At 42.9% G+C, this 24,206-nt stretch overlaps 1 pseudogene; it reads left to right on the top strand.

Moving 5' to 3' along the window:
* The window catches only part of LOC141201543 (uncharacterized), a 52,080-nt pseudogene extending 31,224 nt beyond the window's left edge, over positions 1-20,856 (top strand).
* Positions 20,857-24,206: the final 3,350 nt, after the last annotated feature.

Below are 24,206 nucleotides of genomic sequence, written 5' to 3'. Positions count from 1 at the left end.
TTACGGCTGTCGCTCACAGTGCTGCCAGTGGTGACTGTAGCTACACCTTCTTGATTCCTTGGGATTACATCAGGCCTATGCATTTTTTGTGAGGGTGGTAGTAGTGGCGAGGGACTGTTGTGTTCCTACACCCTGGCTCCCTGACAAAGACAAATGTCCCCATTCTCCTGTGCTGTGCGTGTGGTGCAGAACACTCACGTTTTGGTCGCAGATCTCTGCCGTCTTCGGTTTTTCCACTTCAGTAACCGCCGCACACAAGATAGGGGACTTCCACTCCGTTTTATAAAAAAGAACTTTACTTAACAGTCCAACTTCACCATGAGGGAACACGCAGTATTGGGCGCATCCTTTTCCAGGTGCACAGTTCATTGCACAGCATATGTTAATATTCCCCGTCTGTTTCTCCTGAGATGTCCCCTCCATAGTCGACCTCTTTGGCCTCTGAGACCCTCGCAGTTTTTAGAGTCCCGTTCCATTTCCTCTGTACTATTTCCCGTCCGACTTCCCCTTCTGGGAAGATTTTCAGACAAGTTACTCTGCTGACTCCTGTGGACCGTAGGCCCCGAACATTAAGGGAAAGTCGTTTTAGAGTTCCTGACTAATGTCCCTCTGCTGCTGGTCGGACCGGGTTTCTGTGCCCCCTGGACCTCCAGCTACTGCTCTGTCACATCCCTCCCTCAGAACTAACTGACAGGAAAAAACGTTACTCCGCCCTGGCCTAATCTCCTCCCCTTTTGACTGGGCCAATCACCAATCCTCCTTCGGTTGCTGGGCAGACTTCCCCGTTACTCCCCTGTTGCAGTCACTAAACCTCCTGGTAACTACCCCGGCTCCTCCTGCTCTGCAGCTATTGCTGAACACATTAACTGTTTCTATCCTAAACTATTGCGTTCACCACTACACTGTACCCAATTCCTAGTAATAATAATACGTTTTATTTATATAGCGCCAACATATTCCGCAGCAGTTTACAATTAAGCGGGGACATGTACAGACAATAAATTCAATACAAGGTAAGACAGTTTAAACAGTTACATTAGGAGCGAGGGTCCGGCCGCTTATAATCTACAAGGGAATGGGGGGGACACAGTAGGTGAAAAGTGCTTGTTATTTCAGGTCTGACAATTATAATAAATAGAGATTTTCACATAAAGCTGCATGATCCGGTCATCAGCCCATATGTATAAGTGCAATAATCAAGTATCGAGTGCAGTTATCTTGTGCATGGAGGGTGTGGAGACAGATGAAGAGTAGGGAGCAGATTCTGAATAATATTTAGAAGGAGGGAACAGGGGAAAGTTGGTTTACTGAGTAGTTGAGGTGGTCGGCTTGTTTAAAGAGATTGGTTTTTAAAGCGCGCTTGAAGACATGGGGGCTAGGCATCAGTCGGATACTCTGGGGTAGAGCATTCCAGAGAACTGGCGCAGCACGAGAGAAGTCTTGGAGATGGAGGTGCGAGGTTCAGATTATGAGGGATGTTAGTCTTGGGTCATTTGTAGAACGGAGGGCACGTGTAGGGCGATAGACAGAGATGAGAGAGGAGATATAAGGCGGTACAGAACTGTGGAGAGCTTTGTGGGTGAAAGCAATGAGTTTATATTGGACCCTGTAGCGACTGGGCAACCAGTGTAATGACTGGCACACGATGGAGGCATCGGTGAAGCGGCTGGACAGAAATACGACCCTGGCTGCCGCATTCAGGATGGATTGGAGAGGAGAAAGTTTGGTAAGAGGGAGACCAATCAGAAGAGAGTTGCAGTAGTCCAGACGAGAGTGAATAAAAGCAACAGTAAGAGTTTTAGCAGTTTCAAAGGTGAGAAAAGTGTTTTTAAGATGCAGGTGACAAGAGTGAGCGAGTGATCGGATATAGGGAGTAAAGGATGTCGAATATGACCCCAAGGCAGCGGCCGTGCTGCTGGGAGTTATGGTTGAACCATCCAAGGTAATTTCGATGTTAGGTAGAGTTGGGTTAGTAGAGGGGAAAAACACAAGAAGTTCAGTTTTGGAGAGATTCAGTTTAAGACAGAGGGAGGACATGATGTTAGAGACAGCGGACAGACAGTCCTTGGTATTTTGTATTAGGGTAGGGGTGATGTAAGGGTAAGAACTGTATAATTGGGTGTCTTCAGCATAGAGATGATACTGAAACCCAAATCTGCTGATTGTTTGTCCAATAGGGGCAGTGTATAGAGAGAAGAGGAGGGGGCCTAGGACTGAGCACTGCGGAACCCCGACTATAAGGGGACGAGGAGAGGAAGAGGAGCCGGCAAAAGATACAGTGAAGGAGCGGTCAGAGATGTAGGATAACCAGGAGAGAACAGTGTCCTTGAAGCCGATAGAGCGGAGCATAGTGAGGAGGAGCTGGTGATCCACAGTGTCAAATGCAGCAGAGAGATCCAGGAGAATCAGCAGGGAGCAGTGACCTTTGGATTTAGCTGTTCATAGATCATTAGAGACTTTAGTGAGGGCAGTTTCAGTGGAGTGTAAGGAGCGGAAACCAGATTGTAGAGGGTCAAGAAGAGAGTTATCTGAGAGATAGCAGAGTAGACGAGAGTGGACCAAGCGTTCCAGGAGTTTAGAGATGAAAGGAAGATTAGAGACAGGTCTGTAGTTAGCAGTGCAGTTCTGGACCAGGGATGGCTTTTTAAGTAAAGGGGTTATAATGGCATTTTTAAATGAGGAGGGAAAGATACCTGAAGAAAGAGAGAGGTTAAATATTTTAGTCAGGTGAGTGGTGACCACCGGTGAGAGAGACTGCAGGAGATGTGAAGGAATGGGGTCACTGTTACAGGTTGTAGGTTGAGAAGTAGTGAGGAGCTGGGTAACTTCTTCTTCTGTAACAGGCTCAAAGATGGCTAGTGAGCTTGAAGTGCGGCAGGGAAGGGGATCCAGGCACTGAGGAGATTGGGCTGAGATGTCCTGATGGATGTGGTTGATTTTTTCTAGGAAATATGTGGCCAGATCCTCCCCGCTGAGGTTGGTGGTGGGGGCCTGTGCTTTAGGTTTCAGGAGGGAGTTTAAGGTTTCAAAAAGTCGTTTTGGATTGTTGGACACTGAAGTGATGAGGGGGGTGAAGTAGGATTGTTTGGCCAGATGAAGGGCAGAGTTCTAGGTTTTGAGCATGAATTTATAGTGGATGAAGTCTTCTGCTAAAAGAGATTTTCTCCACTGACGCTCAGCACACCTTGAGCAACGCTGAAAAAAACGTGTTTGCATTGTGTGCCAGGGCTGCCGTTGTTTGCGTCGGGTCTTTCTGCGTGTAGAAGGTGCTGCTTCATCTAGGGCGCTCTTCAGTGTATTATTGTAGTGTGACAATGCCAAGTTTGGACAGGAGAGGGAGGAGATGAGGGCTAAAGATGTGTGGAGATTGTCCATAAGCTGCTGGGTATTAATGGCATGTGTATTCCTAGAAGTGTGGTAAGTGGGGGTGTCCCGGGTGAGGAGACAGTTCTTGACAGAGAAGGAAAGAAGGTTGTGGTCCGAGAGCAGGAGAGGGGAGTTAGTAAAGTCATGCAGCAAGCATAGACGGGAGAAAACCAGGTCCAGAGTATTCCCGTCTTTTTATGTAGGAGAGTTAGTAACCTGTGAGAGACGGAATGAGGAGGTTAGAGAAAGTAGATGAGAGGCAGATTGGGAGAGGAGATCATTGATGGGGATGTTAAAGTCTCCCATGATGAGGGTGGGGATGTCACAGGATAGAAAGTGAGGAAGCCAGGTGGCAAAGTGATCCAGGAACTGGCGGGAGGGGCCTGGAGGGCGATACACAACCACCACTCACAGGGAGAAGGGTTTGAAGAGTCTGATGGTGTGGACTTCAAAGGAAGGAAACATAAGTGAGAGAACCGGGGTGGGGGGTGACCTGAAAAGCACATTGTGGTGAAAGGAGCAAACCAACACCTCCACCCTGTCTATTCTCAGGTCTGGCCGTATGTGAAAATTTCAGCCCACCAAATAAGAGAGCAGCAGCTGCGGTGGTGTCTGAATGCTGGGTCCAGATTTTTGTAATAGCCAGAAAGTGAAGGGAATTGCTGAGGAAAAAATTATGAATGTAAGTTAGTTTGTTACACACAGACCATCCGTTCCAGAGAGCACAATGAAAGCAATAGGAGAGGGCAAGCACTGAATGTTACTAAGATTAGCAGGGTTTCTATATGCAGCTGGAGGAGAGTATATGCTAGTGCAGGGAGGCCCAGGATTGGGGGAAATGTCACCAGCAACTAGGAGAAGGAGAAAAAAGAGAAAGTGCAGGTGGTGCAATGATTTGTATGAATGTTTTGAGTGCTGTATGGAGGTAGTGGATGGTTTGGAGTCGGTGAGAAATGTCAGTAGAGCCTCAGAGTTATACATGAGAGAGGGGAGAAGGGAGGGGTGGATATGGAGAGAGTGCATAGAATGTGTTAAAGGGTGGGCGAGATGTGAGAAAGCAGAAGTTAAAACAAGTAAGAGGCAGATTGCTATGACTAATGCATAATGCAATACAACTGACTAAGAAGCAGCATGTTTGTATGAATATCTTATGCACCTTACCTGTCTCCTGCCCTGTCCAACTGCCATTGCATAACTGCTTATTAAAAGCACTTTAAGCTATTGCACTTAGTCTGTTGCACGCGTGACCCAACATGCGTGCTATCCTGAGCCAGAGCTGAATATATATGAATTGAAATGTCTGCTAACATGCAGCACCTAATCTAATACTCTATATATACTCACCCTATAACTAACACATCAGACATTAGGTCACATACATACTCATATATAAACACAGGGTACAACAATATGTGCAGAAAGAGGGAAGAGGCGCATGACCGTCCTGGTCACCCTCTTACACATTTCCTCCCCCCGTGATATTAATATCTCACTCCTCTGCTACGTGTTATCTCTTCTTAAATCTGCATTGTATCTCCATGTTACTTGCAATGCTCTGCAGCTAATCACTGGTATATACACTGCTCAAAAAAATAAAGGGAACACTTACACAACAGAATATAACTCCAAGTGAATCAAACTTCTGTGAAATCAAACTGTCCACTTAGGAAGCAACACTGATTGACAATCAATTTCACATGCTGTTGTGCAAATGGAATAGACAATAGATGGAAATTATTGTCAATTATCAAGACACCCTCAATAAAGGAGTGGTTCTGCAGGTGGGGACCACAGACCACATCTCAGTACCAATGCTTTCTGGCTGATGTTTTGGTCACTTTTGAACGTGTAAACCTACCGCCGTTTCACTCGGGTGCACCAGTTACGTTGCCTTCACCAGTCTTTGTTGCGCCTTCACCCAGGCTTGCATTGTACATCGCCTCCTGCTCTGCAGCTTAGCAAACAAACCACTGACACACCCAAACCTTTGCTGAAGGTTTTCTAATGGATTCTGTGGCCATGAGCCACTTGTAAGACTCGGCAGGAGGGAGTGGACCGCCCCACTGCCCCCCTGCAGATCACTCCCAAAATAAAAGCCCACGCTGGGTTTTCTTGAATCCAACTTGGTCAAATAGTTTGACCAAGTCCAAACTTTCCTTTTATTTTGCTCTGCAGCCGCAGGTGTTTCTGTGACTCCAGTGCACTCCAGCGGCTTCAATGTGCCTCTATGAGCATCCTGGGGGATACATACCGTCCCCCGCATATAATTCCCCTCACTGCCTCACGACTGTAATACAGGGATAAAAACCTGTGATCCCAATGTATTACCTGTGACAATACAGCTTTTCTTCTTAGTTATTCCAGACGATTAGATTTGTTAAATCAAGAGAAATGGCATTTATAGAAGGGCCGGATGATTGTCTCACTGTGAATGTCATTGTAGGTTAAAATAATTGAAAAAGAATGTAGAACTTGTGGAGACCGGTTGGACTTGATGGACCTGAGTCTTATTTAAACCTATATAACTATGTATTCATGGGGTTAATCGTAAAGGTCAGAGTTTAAGCACCGATCGCTGCCGTTACAGGTAGATGCTGGATATTGGGAAGGGACTAAATACTTTATAGGAAAATGTATATTTTATTAGAACAGATGTTTTTCAGTCATCCCATCTGAAAATAACTATAAAGTGAAGACCCCGATGGGCTCATACCGGGACCCCCTCACATAGACTCCTCGGGTGCTATTATTTTCAACAATAAAGAGGTTAAATAGCCGGAGGTTTACTTATTTCTAGTTCTCAGAAGGAAAAAAACTCCTCTGACGACCCCCCATGGGGAATCGGCATCTGTCCCTTATTCATTATCCTGTGACTATGACATAAATCTGTGTTGGGAGTCCTCCTATAATCCATGTGGTGACGGCTCGGAGGACCTGCTTCTCCCGCTGCTCAGTGACTGCGCTTCTGTGCTCTGCTGATCACCATTATTGGCATCCCTTCATTTTTTTCATGGCCTGTACAATATCTTCAGAAATAATGAAAGTTACAGTATATCCTTAGGATTTTTTTAATTGGTGGTCCAAAGTAATACAACAATAGAACATTGTTTAACCTCCTTGTGGCAATTTCAAAGAAGAAACCGAATAAACAGCATGTGCAGCAATAAAGGCCCCCCTAAACCCCTAATTAATACTTGGCAGAAAAACAAGAACCTCCTCCAGCGGTAGCCAAAAATATAAAAAGCGAAGTTTATTGATCACCTTAGAAACTGTAGTAGCAAGTCACCAAAAGAGATCCATAGATATTCTATTCTATTTTCTTCTGTTTGTCTCCACGTCCAAGACTGGGATGGCTACGCGCGCTGCCTTACAGATGAAGACTGCTAATCAACGTTGGGTGAGCGGACTATTCCTTTACCCCATTCCCCTCTGTTCTTCAAGTAATTAATACTTGGTTGCCCACCATTTGGCATTGCTGACGGCCTCCAAACATTTCTTGTAGCCATCTATAAGCTTCTTGCTCTTCTCAGCTGGGATTTTCTCCCGCTCTTCCTTTGCAGTTTGTTCGAGCTCTTGAATGTTTGCAGGTTCTTTTTCCCAACGGCAGATTTCAGCTCACCCCAAAGATTTTCAGTGGGATTGAGGTCTGGACTCATTGCTGGCCATTATAAAACAGTCCATGTTTTTCTTTTTCAACCATTCCTGTGTACTTTTGGATGTGTGCTTTGGGTCATTGTCTTGCTGGAGGACCCATGATCTTTGACTCAAACTACATTTTCTTTCACTGGGTAGGACATTTCGCGTTGTGGATACTCCACCATGCTTAAGTGTTGGTAAGGTTTTCTTTCCTTATATAACCTTCATTGCGTCGTCTGTAAACAAACTGTTGCTTTGCATTGCCAAAAAGCTCTATTTTTGTTTCATCTGTCCACAGAACATTTTCCAAGAAGGATTGAGGCTTGTCAAGGTACTCTTTGGCAAAGATCAGTCGTTCCTTTTTATGTCTTTTATTCAGCAATGGTTTCTTCCTTGGCCTTCGCCAATAAAGCTCTGCTTGGTTTAGTGTGCGGCGTATGGTACTTGTTGAAACCATGATCCCAGACTATTCCAGGTTGGCCTTCAGGTCTTTGGATGTTTGACGTGATGTTTTTTTTCCACTATTTCCACCAATCTTCGAAGACCTCTTTTGCCAATTTTCCTCTTTCCAGGGAGGTTCTTGATGGTTCCATGCTTGGCAAACTTATTAATGACATTGCGCACTGTTGAAACTGGGATACCAAGGTTTTTGGAGATGGCCTTCTACCCTTTGGAAGTCTTGTGTTTGCTAATAGCAGTTCTGATGTCCTCAGGCAGCTCCTTTGTCTAATCCATTGTGACAAAGGAACGGGGCCTACCATGTGGCTTTTTAAAACACTGAAGTCATCATTCATTGGCTAATTCTTGTCACATGGGCACTGACAATCACAGGAGAATCTCTTTTGTGATTTACCACAGGCGAGTCAAAATCATAGAATCATAGAATGGTAGAGTTGGAAGGGACCTCCTGGGTCATCTGGTCCAACCCCCTGCTCAAAGCAGGATTCACTAAATCATCTCAGACAGATGTCTGTCCAGCCTCTGTTTGAAGACGTCCTTTGAAGGGGAACTCACCACCTCTCGTGGCAGCCTGTTCCACTCATTAATCACCCTAACTGTCAAAAAGTTTTTTCTAATATCTAATCTGTGTCTCCTCCCATTTAGTTTCATCCCATTGCTTCTAGTCTTTCCTTGTGTAAATGAGAATAAAGATGATCCTTCTACAATGTGACAGCCCTTGACATATTTGTAGACAGCTATTAAGTCTCCTCTCAGTCTTCTTTTTTGCAAGCTAAACATTCCCAAATCCTGCAACCGTTCCTCATAGGACATGGTTTGCAGACCAGTCACCATTCTGGTCGCTCTTCTCTGAACTTGCTCCAGTTTGTCTATGTCTTTTTTAAAATGTGGTGCCCAAAACTGTACACAGTATTCCAGATGAGGTCTGACCAAAGAGGAGTAAAGACCGATAATGACTTCACGTGATCTAGACTGTATGCTTCTGTTAATACATCCCAGAATTGTATTTGCCTTTTTTGCTGCTGCATCACACTGTTGACTCATGTTCAGTCTATGATCTATTAGTATACCTAAGTCTTTTTCACATGTACTGTTGCTTAGCTCTATTCCTCCCATTCTGTATATGCTTTTTTCATTTTTATTGCCCAGATGTAGTACTTTGCATTTTTCCCTGTTAAAAACCATTCTGTTGGTTGCTGCCCACTGCTCCAGTTTATTTAGGTCTTTTTGAATCCTCTCTCTCTCTTCTCTAGTATTAGCTATCCCTCCTAGCTTTGTGTCATCAGCAAATTTAATCAGTTTACCCTCAATTCCTTCATCTAAATCATTGATAAAGATGTTGAACAATACAGGTCCCAGGACGGAGCCCTGTGGTACCCCACTTGAGACATTCATCCAGCTGGATGTGAAGCCATTTACAACCACCCTTTGAGTCCGATCACTAAGCCAGTTATGAATCCACCTAACAGTTGCCTGGTCCATTGCATACTTGGTCATTTTTTCAATAAGGATGGTGTGAGATACTTTGTCAAATGCTTTGCTGAAGTCAAGATATACTATATCTACAGCATTTCCCTGATCCACCCAGTCAGTGATTCTGTCATAGAAGGAAATTAAGTTAGTATGACATGACTTGTTAGTTACAAACCCATGCTGACTCTGGTTAATCACTTCATTCTTATCCATGTACTTACATACATGTTGTTTAATAATTTGTTCAAATATCTTTCCTGGTATAGAAGTCAGACTCACCGGCCTATAGTTCCCTGGGTCCACCTTCTTCCCCTTTTTGAAGATAGGAACAACATTTGCTCTTCTCCAGTCTTCTGGGACTTCTCCTGTTCTCCAAGAATTTTCAAAGATTATGGAGAGTGGTTCTAAAATTTCTTCTATGATCTCCTTCAGTACTCTGGGGTGTAATTCATCTGGACCTGGAGACTTGAACTCATTTATGTTAGCTAAATATTCCCTCACAATCTTTCTGTTTACAGATAACTTGGATTCCTCTATTCCTCTAAAAGGACAGTGAAGATCAGTTGATGTTACATTTTCTTTCTGAGAGAAAACAGATGCAAAATAGGAATTAAAAAGTTCGGCCTTCTCAACATCCTCTCTTACCATTTCTCCATTTTCATCCTGTAAAAATCCTATAGCATCTTTGACTTTTCTTTTACTTTTGACATACCCCCAAAATCCTTTTTTATTGCTTTTGACATCTCTTGCAAGCCTTAATTCATTGTCAGCTTTAGCTAACCTGATACGTGCCCTGCAGGATCTGCAGACTGCATTATAATCTTCTTTAGATATGCCTCCCTCTTTCCATTTAATAAACATTTCTTTCTTTCTTTTTAGCATGTGTTTAAGTTCTGTGTTCATCCATCCTGGTTTCCTTAAATGCTTCCCATTCTTCCTACTTTTCGGGATTGTTAATGATTGTGCTTTGAGAATCTCATTTTTAAAAATTTCCCATCCTTCCTGGACATTTTTGTCCTTAAGGACATCCAGCCATTGGATCCCTCCTATTCTCTTTCTGAGTCTCTTAAAATCTGCCTTTCTAAAATCTAACCTTGAAGTTTGAGTCTTCACATGTCTTCCTCCTCTAGTTATCCAAAATTCTATAATAGCATGATCGCTGCCTCCTAGCGTCCCAGCCACCTTTACCTCCTCAACCATTTCCTCCCTGTTTATAAGGATTAGATCCAAAGTAGCAGATCCCCTTGTTTTCTCCCCTACCTTTTGGAAGATAAAGTTGTCAGCAAGAGAGGATAAGAATTTGCTTGACCTGTTAGTTTTACTTGAGAGAGATTCCCAACAAATGTCTGGATAGTTGACCACTACGTCATATTTTTTGGAGAACTTGGTCATTTGATACATAAAGAGTTCATCCATATCTTCAGCTTGCCCAGGTGGCCTGTAGTAAATGCCTACAATGGTGTCCTTTCCGTTGTTCTCTCCTTGTATTCTTACCCAAACAGTTTCCACAGAACTCCCAGTCTCTGAAGCTTCAATCTCTGTGCAGATATACGCTTTTCTAACATACAATGCGACACCTCCTCCTCGTTTATCAAGTCTGTTTCTTGCAAATAAGTTGTATCCTTTTAGCCTTTTATTCCAATCATGTGTATCGTCCCACCAAGTTTCAGTGATTCCAATAACATCATATTCCTTTTCCTGCGTTAGTAGTTCCAATTCTCCTTGTTTGTTGCCCATGCTTTGTGCATTTGTATAAAAACATTTTAGTTTGTGATTGGTTTCTCTTCCTCCCATATTTTTATTATTTAAATTGTTTTGTCTTTGTTCTTCCTTTCCACTTCCAGTAGCAGAGATCTCAATAGTATTTGTCAGTTGTATGGCTTTTTCTGGCCTTTTGCTTCCCTTCCCACATTGTTCTAGTTTAAAGCTCTCCTGATAAGTGTAGCAAGGCGACTTCCAAATACATGTTTTCCAGTCTTCGTAAGGTGCACCCCATCTCTAGCAAGTAGTCCATCGTATAGGTAATTCATTCCGTGATCCAGAAATCCAAATCCTTGTTGACGGCACCATCGACGTAGCCAGTTGTTCACCTGTAGAATCTTATTCCACCTCATTGTTCCATGGCCATCCACTGGGATGATGGATGAGAAGACCACCTGCGCTCCCAATTCTTTCACTTTCTTGCCTAAGTCTTCAAAGTCACTGCAGATGGTTTCCAGGTCCTTTCTTGCGGTGTCATTTGTCCCCACATGTATTAGCAGGAATGGGTAGTGATCTGTAGGTCTGAAGAGTCTTGATATCCTGTCAGACACATCTTTAATTTTTGCTCCTGGAAGACAGCACATTTCTCTTGAGGTTATGTCTGGTCTGCAGATAGCGGCCTCTGTTCCTCTTAACAGGGAATCCCCCATGACCACCACTCTCCGTTTTTTCTTCACAACATTCTTCTTTCTCCATCCAGGAGGATTCTGAGGACTTACAAGGTTATTCATTGCTGGCAAAGTCTTATTTTGCTGTATTTCTTCATGGTTCTCCTGCGTGAGAGCCTGGTACTGGTTCCTGAGCAGTATGGGTGCTGACTGCCTCTCGATCCTCCTGCTTCTCTGGGTCACATGCTTCCATTCCTCTGTTTCATCAGGTGCAGTTCGAATTTCTTCTCTTTCTGAATCATGAAGAGATAATTCTGCTCTGTCTAAGAACTCTTCACCTTCCTTAATGATTTTCAAGGTAGTTAATCTCTCTTCTAGATTTCGCAACTTTTCCTCCAACAGGGACACAAGCTTGCATTTCTGGCATGTGAAGTTTGGCTTTTCCACTGGCAAGTCTGTGAACATGTAGCAGGATATGCAGCTCACCAAATGGCTCCTGGACTCTTCCATGTTCTTACTGTTAATGTTCTGAAAACAGTGAAAAAAGCTTAAAAAAAAAAAAAGCTTCAAAATGCGCGCGCCTACCGGCGCGCGGTTTACCGATGTCCTCTTTTCAGCTCCAACAGCCAAAATCCAGTGTTCTTTGAGCTCGCGGAGACTGTTCACTTACCCCAAAATGCAGTGGGAATATGCAAATTATCTCCTCAGGACTCCTCCCCTGGTTTACCGATGTCCTCTTTTCAGTACCAACAGCCAAAATCCAGTGTTCTTTGAGCTCGCGGAGACTCTTCACTTACCCCAAAATGCAGTGGGAATATGCAAATTATCTCCTCAGGACTCCTCCCCTGGTTTACCGATGTCCTCTTTTCAGCTCCAACAGCCAAAATCCAGTGTTCTTTGAGCTCGCGGAGACTGTTCACTTACCCCAAAATGCAGTGGGAATATGCAAATTATCTCCTCAGGACTCCTCCCCTGGTTTACCGATGTCCTCTTTTCAGCTCCAACAGCCAAAATCCAGTGTTCTTTGAGCTCGCGGAGACTGTTCACTTACCCCAAAATGCAGTGGGAATATGCAAATTATCTCCTCAGGACTCCTCCCCTGGTTTACCGATGTCCTCTTTTCAGTACCAACAGCCAAAATCCAGTGTTCTTTGAGCTCGCGGAGACTCTTCACTTACCCCAAAATGCAGTGGGAATATGCAAATTATCTCCTCAGGACTCCTCCCCTGGTTTACCGATGTCCTCTTTTCAGCTCCAACAGCCAAAATCCAGTGTTCTTTGAGCTCGCGGAGACTGTTCACTTACCCCAAAATGCAGTGGGAATATGCAAATTATCTCCTCAGGACTCCTCCCCTGGTTTACCGATGTCCTCTTTTCAGTACCAACAGCCAAAATCCAGTGTTCTTTGAGCTCGCGGAGACTCTTCACTTACCCCAAAATGCAGTGGGAATATGCAAATTATCTCCTCAGGACTCCTCCCCTGGTTTACCGATGTCCTCTTTTCAGCTCCAACAGCCAAAATCCAGTGTTCTTTGAGCTCGCGGAGACTCTTCACTTACCCCAAAATGCAGTGGGAATATGCAAATTATCTCCTCAGGACTCCTCCCCTGGTTTACCGATGTCCTCCTTTCAGCTCCAACAGCCAAAATCCAGTGTTCTTTGAGCTCGCGGAGACTCTTCACTTACCCCAAAATGCAGTGGGAATATGCAAATTATCTCCTCAGGACTCCTCCCCTGGTTTACCGATGTCCTCTTTTCAGCTCCAACAGCCAAAATCCAGTGTTCTTTGAGCTCGCGGAGACTCTTCACTTACCCCAAAATGCAGTGGGAATATGCAAATTATCTCCTCAGGACTCCTCCCCTGGTTTACCGATGTCCTCTTTTCAGCTCCAACAGCCAAAATCCAGTGTTCTTTGAGCTCGCGGAGACTCTTCACTTACCCCAAAATGCAGTGGGAATATGCAAATTATCTCCTCAGGACTCCTCCCCTGGTTTACCGATGTCCTCTTTTCAGCTCCAACAGCCAAAATCCAGTGTTCTTTGAGCTCGCGGAGACTCTTCACTTACCCCAAAATGCAGTGGGAATATGCAAATTATCTCCTCAGGACTCCTCCCCTGGTTTACCGATGTCCTCTTTTCAGCTCCAACAGCCAAAATCCAGTGTTCTTTGAGCTCGCGGAGACTCTTCACTTACCCCAAAATGCAGTGGGAATATGCAAATTATCTCCTCAGGACTCCTCCCCTGGTTTACCGATGTCCTCTTTTCAGCTCCAACAGCCAAAATCCAGTGTTCTTTGAGCTCGCGGAGACTCTTCACTTACCCCAAAATGCAGTGGGAATATGCAAATTATCTCCTCAGGACTCCTCCCCTGGTTTACCGATGTCCTCTTTTCAGCTCCAACAGCCAAAATCCAGTGTTCTTTGAGCTCGCGGAGACTCTTCACTTACCCCAAAATGCAGTGGGAATATGCAAATTATCTCCTCAGGACTCCTCCCCTGGTTTCCATATTAAATTAAGGTAAAGGTGGAAATACCAGTGACACAGAAAGCTTCAGATTTTTCTATTTTTCCCTCCCATTGTTTTTTGTTTTAAATTATCATTTGCTCTTTTGTATTTAACATGAGTCTCTATACAAAAAACTGTTTCACTTTATTAATTTTTTTCAGGAGATATTCCACATTATGTACTTAAAGCGCACCTGTCAGCAGGATTGTGCTTAGTAAACTACATAGACTTGTCAGGTAGGCGACATTACACTGATTAAAATGGTACCCTTTTTGATGAAATCTGTCCTGTGGTTCTTGTGTAATCTTTACTTTCAGTTTGGACATAATGATATGCCTATGCTCCAGGGCGACCTGTGGGGGTCGCTCTATCTGGTGCTCTGATTACATATTCACCTGTATGCTCTTATGGCAGCTCACTTATCGTTCACTGACCTGCCTCCTATTTTACCTAGCCACGCACTACTAGATGCATTATGTAAAATAGGAGGCAGGTCAGTGAACGATAAGTGAGCTGTCATAAGAGCATACAGATGAATATGTCAGCAGAAACCCAGATAGAGCGCCCCCCATAGGCTGCCCCGGAGCACGAGCATATCATTATCTCCAAACTGAAAGTGAAGATTACACAAGAACCAAAAGACGGATTTCATCAACCAAGATATCCGCTGTCTAGCACTCTGAAAATGGTGGAGGCCCACAAAGCAGGAGAAGGCTATGAGCAAAGCGTTTTCAAGTTGCCCTTTCCTCGGTTCAAAATGTAATAAAGAAATGGCAGTTAACAGAAACAGAGGAGGTCAAGATAAGGTCTGGAAGACCAAGCAAATTTTCAGTAGGATTGCTAGGGAGGAAAATCAGAACCCCCGCCTGACTGCAAAAGACCTTCAGAAAGATTTAGCAGACTCTGGAGTTGTGGTACATTATTATACTCTTAGAGACACCTGCACAAATATGGCCTTCATGGAAGAGTCATCAGAAGAAAACCTCTCCTGCGACCTCACCATGAAATTCAGCGTCAGAAGTATGCAAAAGTACATCTAAGAAGGTCTGATGCATTTTGGAAAATATATATAATTTATTATTTATTGTTTTGCCTAAAATACAAAGGAAATGTCATCTTTAACTTTAGGCCGTTTAGAGATTATTTCATCTTCAACTTAACTGTTCGCAATAACAGTAATTTTGACCATTGGTGCCCAAACTTTTACATGTCACTGTATTCTGTCACTGTGTGTCTCCTACAGATGGACTCGTGGAAAGAAATCCACCAGAGAGATGTCCCCGTCCTCTGTATCCCCAGGACTGTCCAGAGGAGAATCACAACATCCCGGAGAGTCATCAGGTAGACGGTGCTGAGCCCTGTACCGGATCTGTATATGGGGGGACATTTCTGATCGAGGTCATAGATGTCACAGATTTTGGTGGTTTCTTGTATTGTGCTGATTGTTACATCTGATATATCAGGAGGAAGATCCGACTAAGAATAAAGAGGAGGACGAGACAGAAGAAGAAGCGATGACGAGGAGGGATCAGCTGTGTGTGAGTGACGGGAAGGAGGAGATTCCGGTAGATGTTTCCACAGGTGTGTAATAATGACCGACGTGTGATGGTGATGACCAGTGTGTGATGATGATGATTGGCATGTTACTATGATGATTGGCATGTGACTATGATTAGCGGCGTGTGATGATGATGACTGGCGTATGATGATGATGATTGGCAATTGGCATGTGACTATGATTAGCGGCGTGTGATGATGATGACCGGCGTATGACGATGATGATTGGCATGTGACTATGATTAGCGGCACCTGACGATGACCGGTGTGTGATATTGTATGAAGTCTCCGGTGCAGTGAAGCTTTATCCGCCGTCCACATCACAGCAGAAGCGTCCGGTGATGGCGCGGCTGCTCTTGTACAGAGTCCAGTTGCGCACCGATGAATAACTGGGCCGCCTTCACACCTCTTCTTAATGATTTAATAAGCACATTTTTAATTTTCCTAATTGTGTTTTTTAATAAAAAATATGCAAATTTATTAAAAAAGAAAAACTAAAATCTCACATGGTCATAAGTCTTCAGACCCTTTGCTCAGTATTGAGTAGATGCACCTTTTGAGCTAGTAGAGCCATGAGTCTTCTTGGGAATGATGCAACAAGTTTTTCACACCTGGATTTGGGGATCCTCGGCCATTCTTCCTTGCAGATCCTCTCCAGTTCCGTCAGGTTGGATGGTGAACGTTGGTGGACAGCCATTTTCAGGTCTCTCCAGAGATGCTCAATTGGGTTTAGGTCAGGGCTCTGGTTGGGCCAGTCAAGAATGGTCACAGAGTTGTTCTGAAGCTACTCTTTTGTCATTTTAGCTGTGTGCTTAGGGTCGTTGTCTTGTTGGAAGATGAACCTTCGGCCAAGTCTGAGGTCCAGAGCACTCTGGAAGAGGTTTTCATCCAGGATATCTCTGTACTTGGCTGTATTCATGTTTCCTTCAATTGCAACTAGTCATCCTGTCCCTGCAGCTGAAAAATACCCCCATAGCATGATGCTGCCACCACCATGTTTCACTGTATGGATTGTATTGGGCAGGTCATGAGCAGTGCCAGGTTTTCTCCACACATACCGCTTAGAATTATCACCAAAAAGTTCTATCTTCGTCTCATCAGACCAGAGAATCTTATTTCTCACAGTCTGTGAGTCCTTCATGTGTTTTTGAGCAAACTCTATGCAGGCTTTCATGTGTCTTGCATTGAGGAGAGGCTTCCATCTGGCCACTCTGCCATAAAGGCCCGACTGTTGGAGAGCTCCAGTGATCGTTGACTTTGTGGAGCTTTCTCCAATCTCCCTACTTCGTCTCTGGAGCTGAGCCACAGTGATCTTGGGGCTCTTCTTTACCTCTCTCACCAAGGCTCTTCTCCCACGATTGCTCAGTTTGGCTGGACGGCCAGGTCTAGGAAGACTTCTGGTGGTCCCAAACTTCTTCCATTTAAGGATTATGAAGGCCACTGTGCTCTTAGGAACCTTGAGTAATGCAGAAATTCTTTTGTAATCTTGGCCAGATCTGTGCCTTGCCACAATTCTGTCTCTGAGCTCCTTGGGCAGTTCCTTTGAGCTCATGATTCTCATTTGGTCTGACATGCACTGTGAGCCATGAGGTCTTATATAGACAGGTGTGTGCCTTTCCAAATCAAGTCCTATCAGTTTAATTAAACACAGCTGGACTCCAATGAAGGAGTAGAACCATCTCAAGGAGGATCACAAGGAAATGGACAGCATGTGAATTAAATATGAGTGTCTGAGCGAAGGATTTGAATACTTATGCCCATGTGATATTTCAGTTTTTCTTTTTTAATAAATCTGCAAAATTGTCTGCATTTCTGCTTTTTTTCAGTCAAGATGGGGTGCCGAGTGTACTTTAATGAGAAAAATAAATGAACTTTTTAGAATTTACCAAATGGCTGCAATGAAACAAAGAGTGAAAAATTTAAAGGGGTCTGAATACCTCCCGTACCCACTGTAAGTGTTCAGCGTACAGAACAGGATAAATATGATCCAAAATGTTCTGTACCCCAAAATGCCACCAAGAGCTTCTACTCAACCCACAAAAAACAAGTCCCCACTCAGGTTCATCATCTGTAAACAGTAATATAGGGTGTGTCCATATTACTAGTAGCACAAAGGCTCTGGAAAAGTGACTTGGCTCCCACTTAAAGAAATCCAGTGACATCTGCGCTCCCAAATCCAAATGCCCCCTCCTCCTGGGCCCCACCGTGTGCAGTTAGCATCCACATGTTTGGCATTACTGTAGCGAGGAGAGCCAATTTATTTCTCCAGAAAGCACTAGCTGGGAATCATGTACTGGGCGCTACAACGTAAGGGCACTACAATGTACCGGACACTACAATGTACTGGCCACTATAAGGGAATATTTGCATTTTCACTTCGCAACATCCATTACTGCTCGTTTCTGGAAAGCACCCATGGAGTCAAATTCATCACTACACCTGTAGATACATTTCCATAGGGGTGTAATTTCCAAACTGATGTCACTTGAGGGGGGATTCTGCTCTTTTGCCACTTTGGGGCTCTGTATATGGAGTCTGCAAACTATTCTACTTAAGTTTGTTCTCCAAGAGTCAAATAGCGCTCCTTCCCTCCCGAGTCTCGCCATGTGGCTAAGCAGTACAGTACAGACACATATGGGGTATTGCCCCGTTCAGCAGAAATTGTATAAAATTATGTGGTCATTTTTACCCATTTTCCCTTGTGAAAATGTAAAATCTGGGGCTAAAATAACATAGTGGTAAAAATGTAATTTTTTTTTTCTTCACCATTCAATTGTATAACATTTTGTGAATCACAATTACCTTGCATTCATTGGGAAAGTGAGCGGTGGACGCTGGGTGTGACGCGCGGGGAAACCCCATCCACAGCCCGGCGTCCACCGCGGGGATCGCATCACCGAGTCACGCCTCACTTGACGTGACATCAGGGGAAGCAAGAGCCGGCTGAGGCCGGGGGTCGCGTGATGCCTGTGAGTGGCCAGCGATAGCACCGCTCACAGGCAATAAAGACAAAGCTAGGTAATTAAAAGAAATCTCTCAACGGGTTAATTACATTGGGGGCATTTTTAATAGTAGTTTACATCTTCTTCAATTGCGTGGACACTTTTCTATACTAAGGGCAAGATACGAAGCTTGAGAGTGAAATGGCACTGGAGGTACATTAAGGGAACCTGTCATCAGTAATTACCACTTAAAGAACTATTTGCTGCCTAATCTCTGCCACCCCTGACTTGTGCCAATGTCACCAGTTTATAAGTGTCATTCACTTTACCCGTCATTGTGTTAATGTTATGGCATGTAGTTGTCCTCCTTATTACCGGTACTTTTACTGACGAGGGTCTTCATTGTGAGATCCAGAAAATACATTCAGAAATCTCTTTTGTGTTGAAGAAAAACCTCACATCTAATTTATCTTTCATCCTGATAGGAAATCCTTGTGAGAATAACGGTTCATCACTAAATTGTAAAAAAGAAGATATCTGGGAGCACTCTAATGGAGAAAACCTCATCACCCTTCCTACACCTCCTGGACTTCACAGCACTTCACTTTCTTATAATCCTCCTAATCATGAGGAATCATCTCCTGAGCAATCTCGCATTATTACCAAAAGTCCAGGGGGCAAAGTGGATTCAAGATTTCAGTGTGACAAGCAATTTACAAAAAGCTCAGATTTTTTAACACACAGAAAACACAAAGGTAAAAAGCCATACTCCTGTTCAGAATGTGAGAAATGCTTTACATATAAATCACAATTTGTTATACATGAGAGAATTCACACAGGAGAAAAAACATTTTCATGTTCGGAATGTGGGAAGTCCTTTAAACATAAAGGGGATCTTATTACACATCAGAGAATTCATACAGGAGAGAAGCCATATTCATGTTCAGAATGTGGGAAATGTTGTAGAAGTAAATCAGACTTTGTTAAACATCAAAGAATTCACACAGGACAAAAACCTTTTTCATGTTTACAATGTAGAAGGTGCTTTACAGATAAATCACAGCTTGTTATACATCAGAGAACTCACACAGGAGAGAAGCCGTATTCATGTTCAGAATGTGGGAAATCTTTTATGTGTAAATCAATTCTTTCTGCTCATAACAGAATTCACACAGGAGAAAAGCCGTATTCATGTTCAAAATGTGGAAAGTCCTTCACAGGTAAAGGAAGTCTTATTATACATCAGAGAATTCACACAGGAGAGAAGCCATATTCATGTTTAGAATGTGGGAAATGCTTTACATTTAAAGGGAGTCTTATTATACATCAGAGAATTCACACAGGAGAGAAGCCATATTCATGTTCAGAATGTGGGAAGTCCTTTGCAGATAAAAGCAGTCTTATTCCACATCAGCGAATTCACACAGGAGAGAAGCCATATTCATGTTCAGAATGTGGTAAGTGCTTTACACATAAAGGGAATCTTTTTACACATCAGAGAAATCATACAGGAGAAAAAACATTTTCATGTTCGGAATGTGAGAAGTCCTTCACAAATAAAGGGAGTCTTATAACACATCAGAGAATTCACACAGGAGAAAAACCATTTTTGTGTTCACTATGTGGGAAGACCTTCACAGTTAAAGGGCATCTTAGTAGACATCAAAACATTCATACTGGAAAGTCGCCATATTCATGTTCAGAATGTGGGAAGTGTTTTAGTTATAAATCAGATCTTGTTAAACATCACAGAATTCACACAGGAGAAAAGCCGTATTCATGTCCAGAATGTGGGAAATGCTTTACAGAGAAATCAAAACTTGTGATACACGAGAAAATTCACACAGGAGAGAAGCCGTATTCATGTTCAGAATGTGGGAAATCTTTTATGCGTAAATCAAATCTTTCTGCTCATAAGAGAATTCATACAGGAGAAACACCATTTTCTTGTTCAGAATGTGGGAAATGTTTTAAAAGTAAATCAGGGCTGGTTTTACATCAAAGAATTCACACCGGGGAGAAACCGTTTTCATGTTTACAATGTGGAAAATGCTTTACAGGTAAATCACAGCTTGTTAGACATCAGAGAACTCACACAGGAGAGAAGCCGTATTCACGTTCAGAATGTGGGAAATCTTTTATGTGTAAATAAATTCTTTCTGCTCATAACAGAATTCATACAGGAGAAAAGCCATTTTCTTGTTCAGAATGTGGGAAATGTTTTATATATAAATCAGATCTTGTTAAACATCAAAGAATTCACACAGGAGAAAAACTTTTTTCATGTTTAGCATGTGGAAGATGCTTTGCAAATAAATCACAGCTTGTTATACATCAAAGAATTCATACAGGAGAAAAGCCGTATTCATGTTCATTCTGTGAGAAATGCTTTACAAAAAAAACGTATCTTGTGCAGCATGAGAGAAGTCACACAGGAGAGAAGCCGTATTCATGTTCAGAATGTGGGAAATCTTTTATACATAAATCACACCTTGTAAAACATGAGAGAAGTCATACGGGAAAGAAAGTGTAATTATGTTCACTGTGTTTTATAAAGTTTAATAAACATTGTTCAGCATAAATGAGTACACCCCCTTTGATGAGTAAGATTTTGTTTAATAGCTCACTGAACACAAGATCAATTTCTACAATTTTGTCAACACTAAGTTTCATAGAACATTTTTTTGTAATCAAAACATGAAAGTAAGGTTATTAATATAACTCTCATTACAAAATCTTCAGTTTTACTCAAATTAGTTGATGCAAAAATGAGTACACCCCACATCAAAAGCTACTACATCTATTATTTTGTATGGCCTCGATAATTTTAAAGGACGGCACCAAGTTTTCTAGGCTTGGAATGAACAAGTTAGTGACAATACTATATCTATCTTTTTTCTCTCTTTCGATAACGAGCTCTTAGAGCCTGGATGCTGGATGGAGCGATGACAACTTGTCTCTTCAGAATCCCAGATAGGTGTTTGGTTGCGTTCAGATCAGGAGACACTTGGCCACTGAATCACTGTCACCCTGTTCTTCAGAAATGTAACAGTGGCCTACCAAGGGAACAGAGTGATGGCAGCATCTTCTCTTTCACTACAGAGCAGAACATCTGTGAATTCATGATACCATCAATGAAATGTAGCTCCTCATGCAGCCGCACATAAGGACACGGCCACCACCAGGTCTCACTGTAGACACCATGCATTCTCATTGTATTCCTCACCTCTTCAATGTCATACAGTTTTGAAGCCATCAGTTCCAAAAAAAAACCTTTATCTTGGTCTCATCACTCCAGAGTATAAAGTCCCAGGAGTCTTCATATGTTTCCGCATGTGTCCTGGCAGATTGTAGGGCGGCTTTTTTGTGCATGGGATTTAGGAGAGGCTTTCTATGTGGACAACACCCATGTCTGCCATTCCTCTATAGAAAACATTGTCTGCTTTCAGCTCATCTCTCAATGCTTGGATGAAAAATCACAGTTGGGAAGGAATGGACGGGACAAAGAAAGTTACTGATAATCCAGCACTTGTTTTCCGGTGTGAATAAAACCAAAAACTTTTATTGAACAAATCAAATTAAAATCATAGAAACATTAAAAAACAGATAGGAGCAAAACATCTCTGCGTTTCTACCTGGTATTTGTGTTCAGTTCTTCTTCATGACATAATAAATCACCAGTAACCGGCTTCTTATACACATCATAGGGTCTAATGCACAGCGGAGACCCCCAGCCCCAAATGGACATGTGCAAGTATGTCTACATTACCCCTATGGATGATCATATGTCCCCAACAAAAAGCATCCGTGCAATAGAAGAATGAAGTGTCTGCATCTATAATGTGTATATTATGTATAATTACTATAAAAGAGGAAAAAACACAATTCAGTAAATGGATACAAGGTCTGAAGGAAGATTCATATCACTGGGGAATCTGGGGTCCAATTCCAGAATCCACAAGGCTTCTCGGGGGTGTACTTTTTATACCAATCTCCCCCCTTAGCTGGTCTGGTGACATATTCTATACCCACAACTGTAAAGTGATTAATCCCTATTGTGTTGTATGAGATGTTGTGATGCTGCAGATGTATTACGTGTTGTGGGGCCAAGAACGTCCCTAACGTGTCCCCCAATGCGGTGACGTAAGGGTCTGACCGTGCCCCCCACATATTGCAGCAGACAAGCTTCACATTGTATGGTGTCAATGACGTGTGGAGCTACAACTAATGAGATGTCGGATATTATACGGTTTATTATGGTTAGTAGATGCAGACATTTTTGCTTTGTGCACAGACTTGCACAAACCACATTTCTTTCTCCCACATTCAATGAAACCTTTGGTGTTTGTCCTCCACGTGTCAGTTGTCTTTCTTGTTGCTGGATCCTTGTCAGTGTATAACATAGGTAAATGTTTTCTGGTAATATTCACTATATTATAGGAATCTTCTCTGCAGCCAGTATTGAATGTAACTCTAGACTGATGGATGTTTCCTTCTTTGTGCGTTTTCGGTAATGTATGAAATATTGGACATTGTGGGTGATTTTCCTTTAATCGTTCTATTTGTTTGGCATTAAGTTCAGCCGATACCAAACCCTCCTCCAAAAGACAATGTAAGGGGGTATTGTATGAATTAGTAGGATCTCCATCTAGAGTGCGGCATATATTAGTATCGTCACCCATGTTCATAACCTCCGGCTCATACAACCCACTATCCAGCGCTGTGATCGAGCCCCCTTTATCTGCAGCTCTAATGACTTTATTAGGGCTGTGCTCAGGGCCGTATCTGGCATTCATGCTGCCCTAGGCACTTTAAGTGGTCACGCCCCCTACTGGTAATTCATACTAAAAGTGCTCATACCCTTTAGGCCCCCTTCACACGTACCGGAGACACACACGTACACCCATTATAATCTATAGGCTGCGCACATGGTCACACGGACCGGACATGTCCGTTTTTTGCCGGCAGCTCGGACGTCAGTACGTCCTGCACACAGATGACATAAAGTGTGACATCCGCACACACGTCTGTGTGACACGTGCCGGAAGAGAGCGCAGAATAGAAATGACAGATATTTAGGTGTTAAATGTGCAAAGATCAAGATAGATGATAGATATCCGTGAGATATATAATTAGTGCCCTGTGTGTGGAGTTTACTGCACTTGTGTTTAGCTAATAAATTAAAAAAGTGATGTGGAGTCCTCCCTATTTTTGATAACCAGCAAAGGTAAAGCAGACAGCTGTGAGCGGATATTATCAGGGTGGGAAGGTCCTCGGTTACTGGGCCCTTTCCAGCCTAAAAATACCAGCCCTCAGCCGCCTCAGAAATGGCGCACCAATTCAGGTGCTTTGCACGGCTCTTCACGATTGCCCTGGTGCGGTGGCAATCGGGGTAATGGTGGTTAGGGTTGATGACAGCTGTGATTTGTCAAAAAACACAGCTGTCTTCAAGCCCTCTGGTTAGTAATGGAGAGGGAAAGGAAAGAGATCCCGGCACTCACCTGTAGTCAATCATTTATTCCACATCCACAAATCTGCAAAACGTTTCAGCTCCTCCAGAGCTTTTGTCAATTGTGGGCAATCACATAGAAATACAACATTTATATAGAAAAAAAAACAAGGAAATGACATCACAATGAAATAAAAAATGAAGAAAACTACAAACATTCATATAATCATATTAGTCTCATTATATAAAATATACACTGCTCAAAAAAATAAAGGGAACACTTACACAACAGAATATAACTCCAAGTAAATGAAACTTCTGTGAAATCAAACTGTCCACTTAGGAAGCAACACTGATTGACAATCAATTTCACATGCTGTTGTGCAAATGGAATAAACAATAGATGGAAATTATTGTCAATTATCCAGACACCCTCAATAAAGGAGTGG

This window comes from Phyllobates terribilis, unplaced genomic scaffold (genome assembly GCF_046119375.1).
Source record: "Phyllobates terribilis strain yellow unplaced genomic scaffold, ASM4611937v1 Scaffold_117__1_contigs__length_5270597, whole genome shotgun sequence".
Classification (NCBI taxonomy): domain Eukaryota; kingdom Metazoa; phylum Chordata; class Amphibia; order Anura; family Dendrobatidae; genus Phyllobates; species Phyllobates terribilis.
Note: the sequence above shows the minus strand (reverse complement) of the source record. Positions and strands in the feature narration are given on the sequence as shown.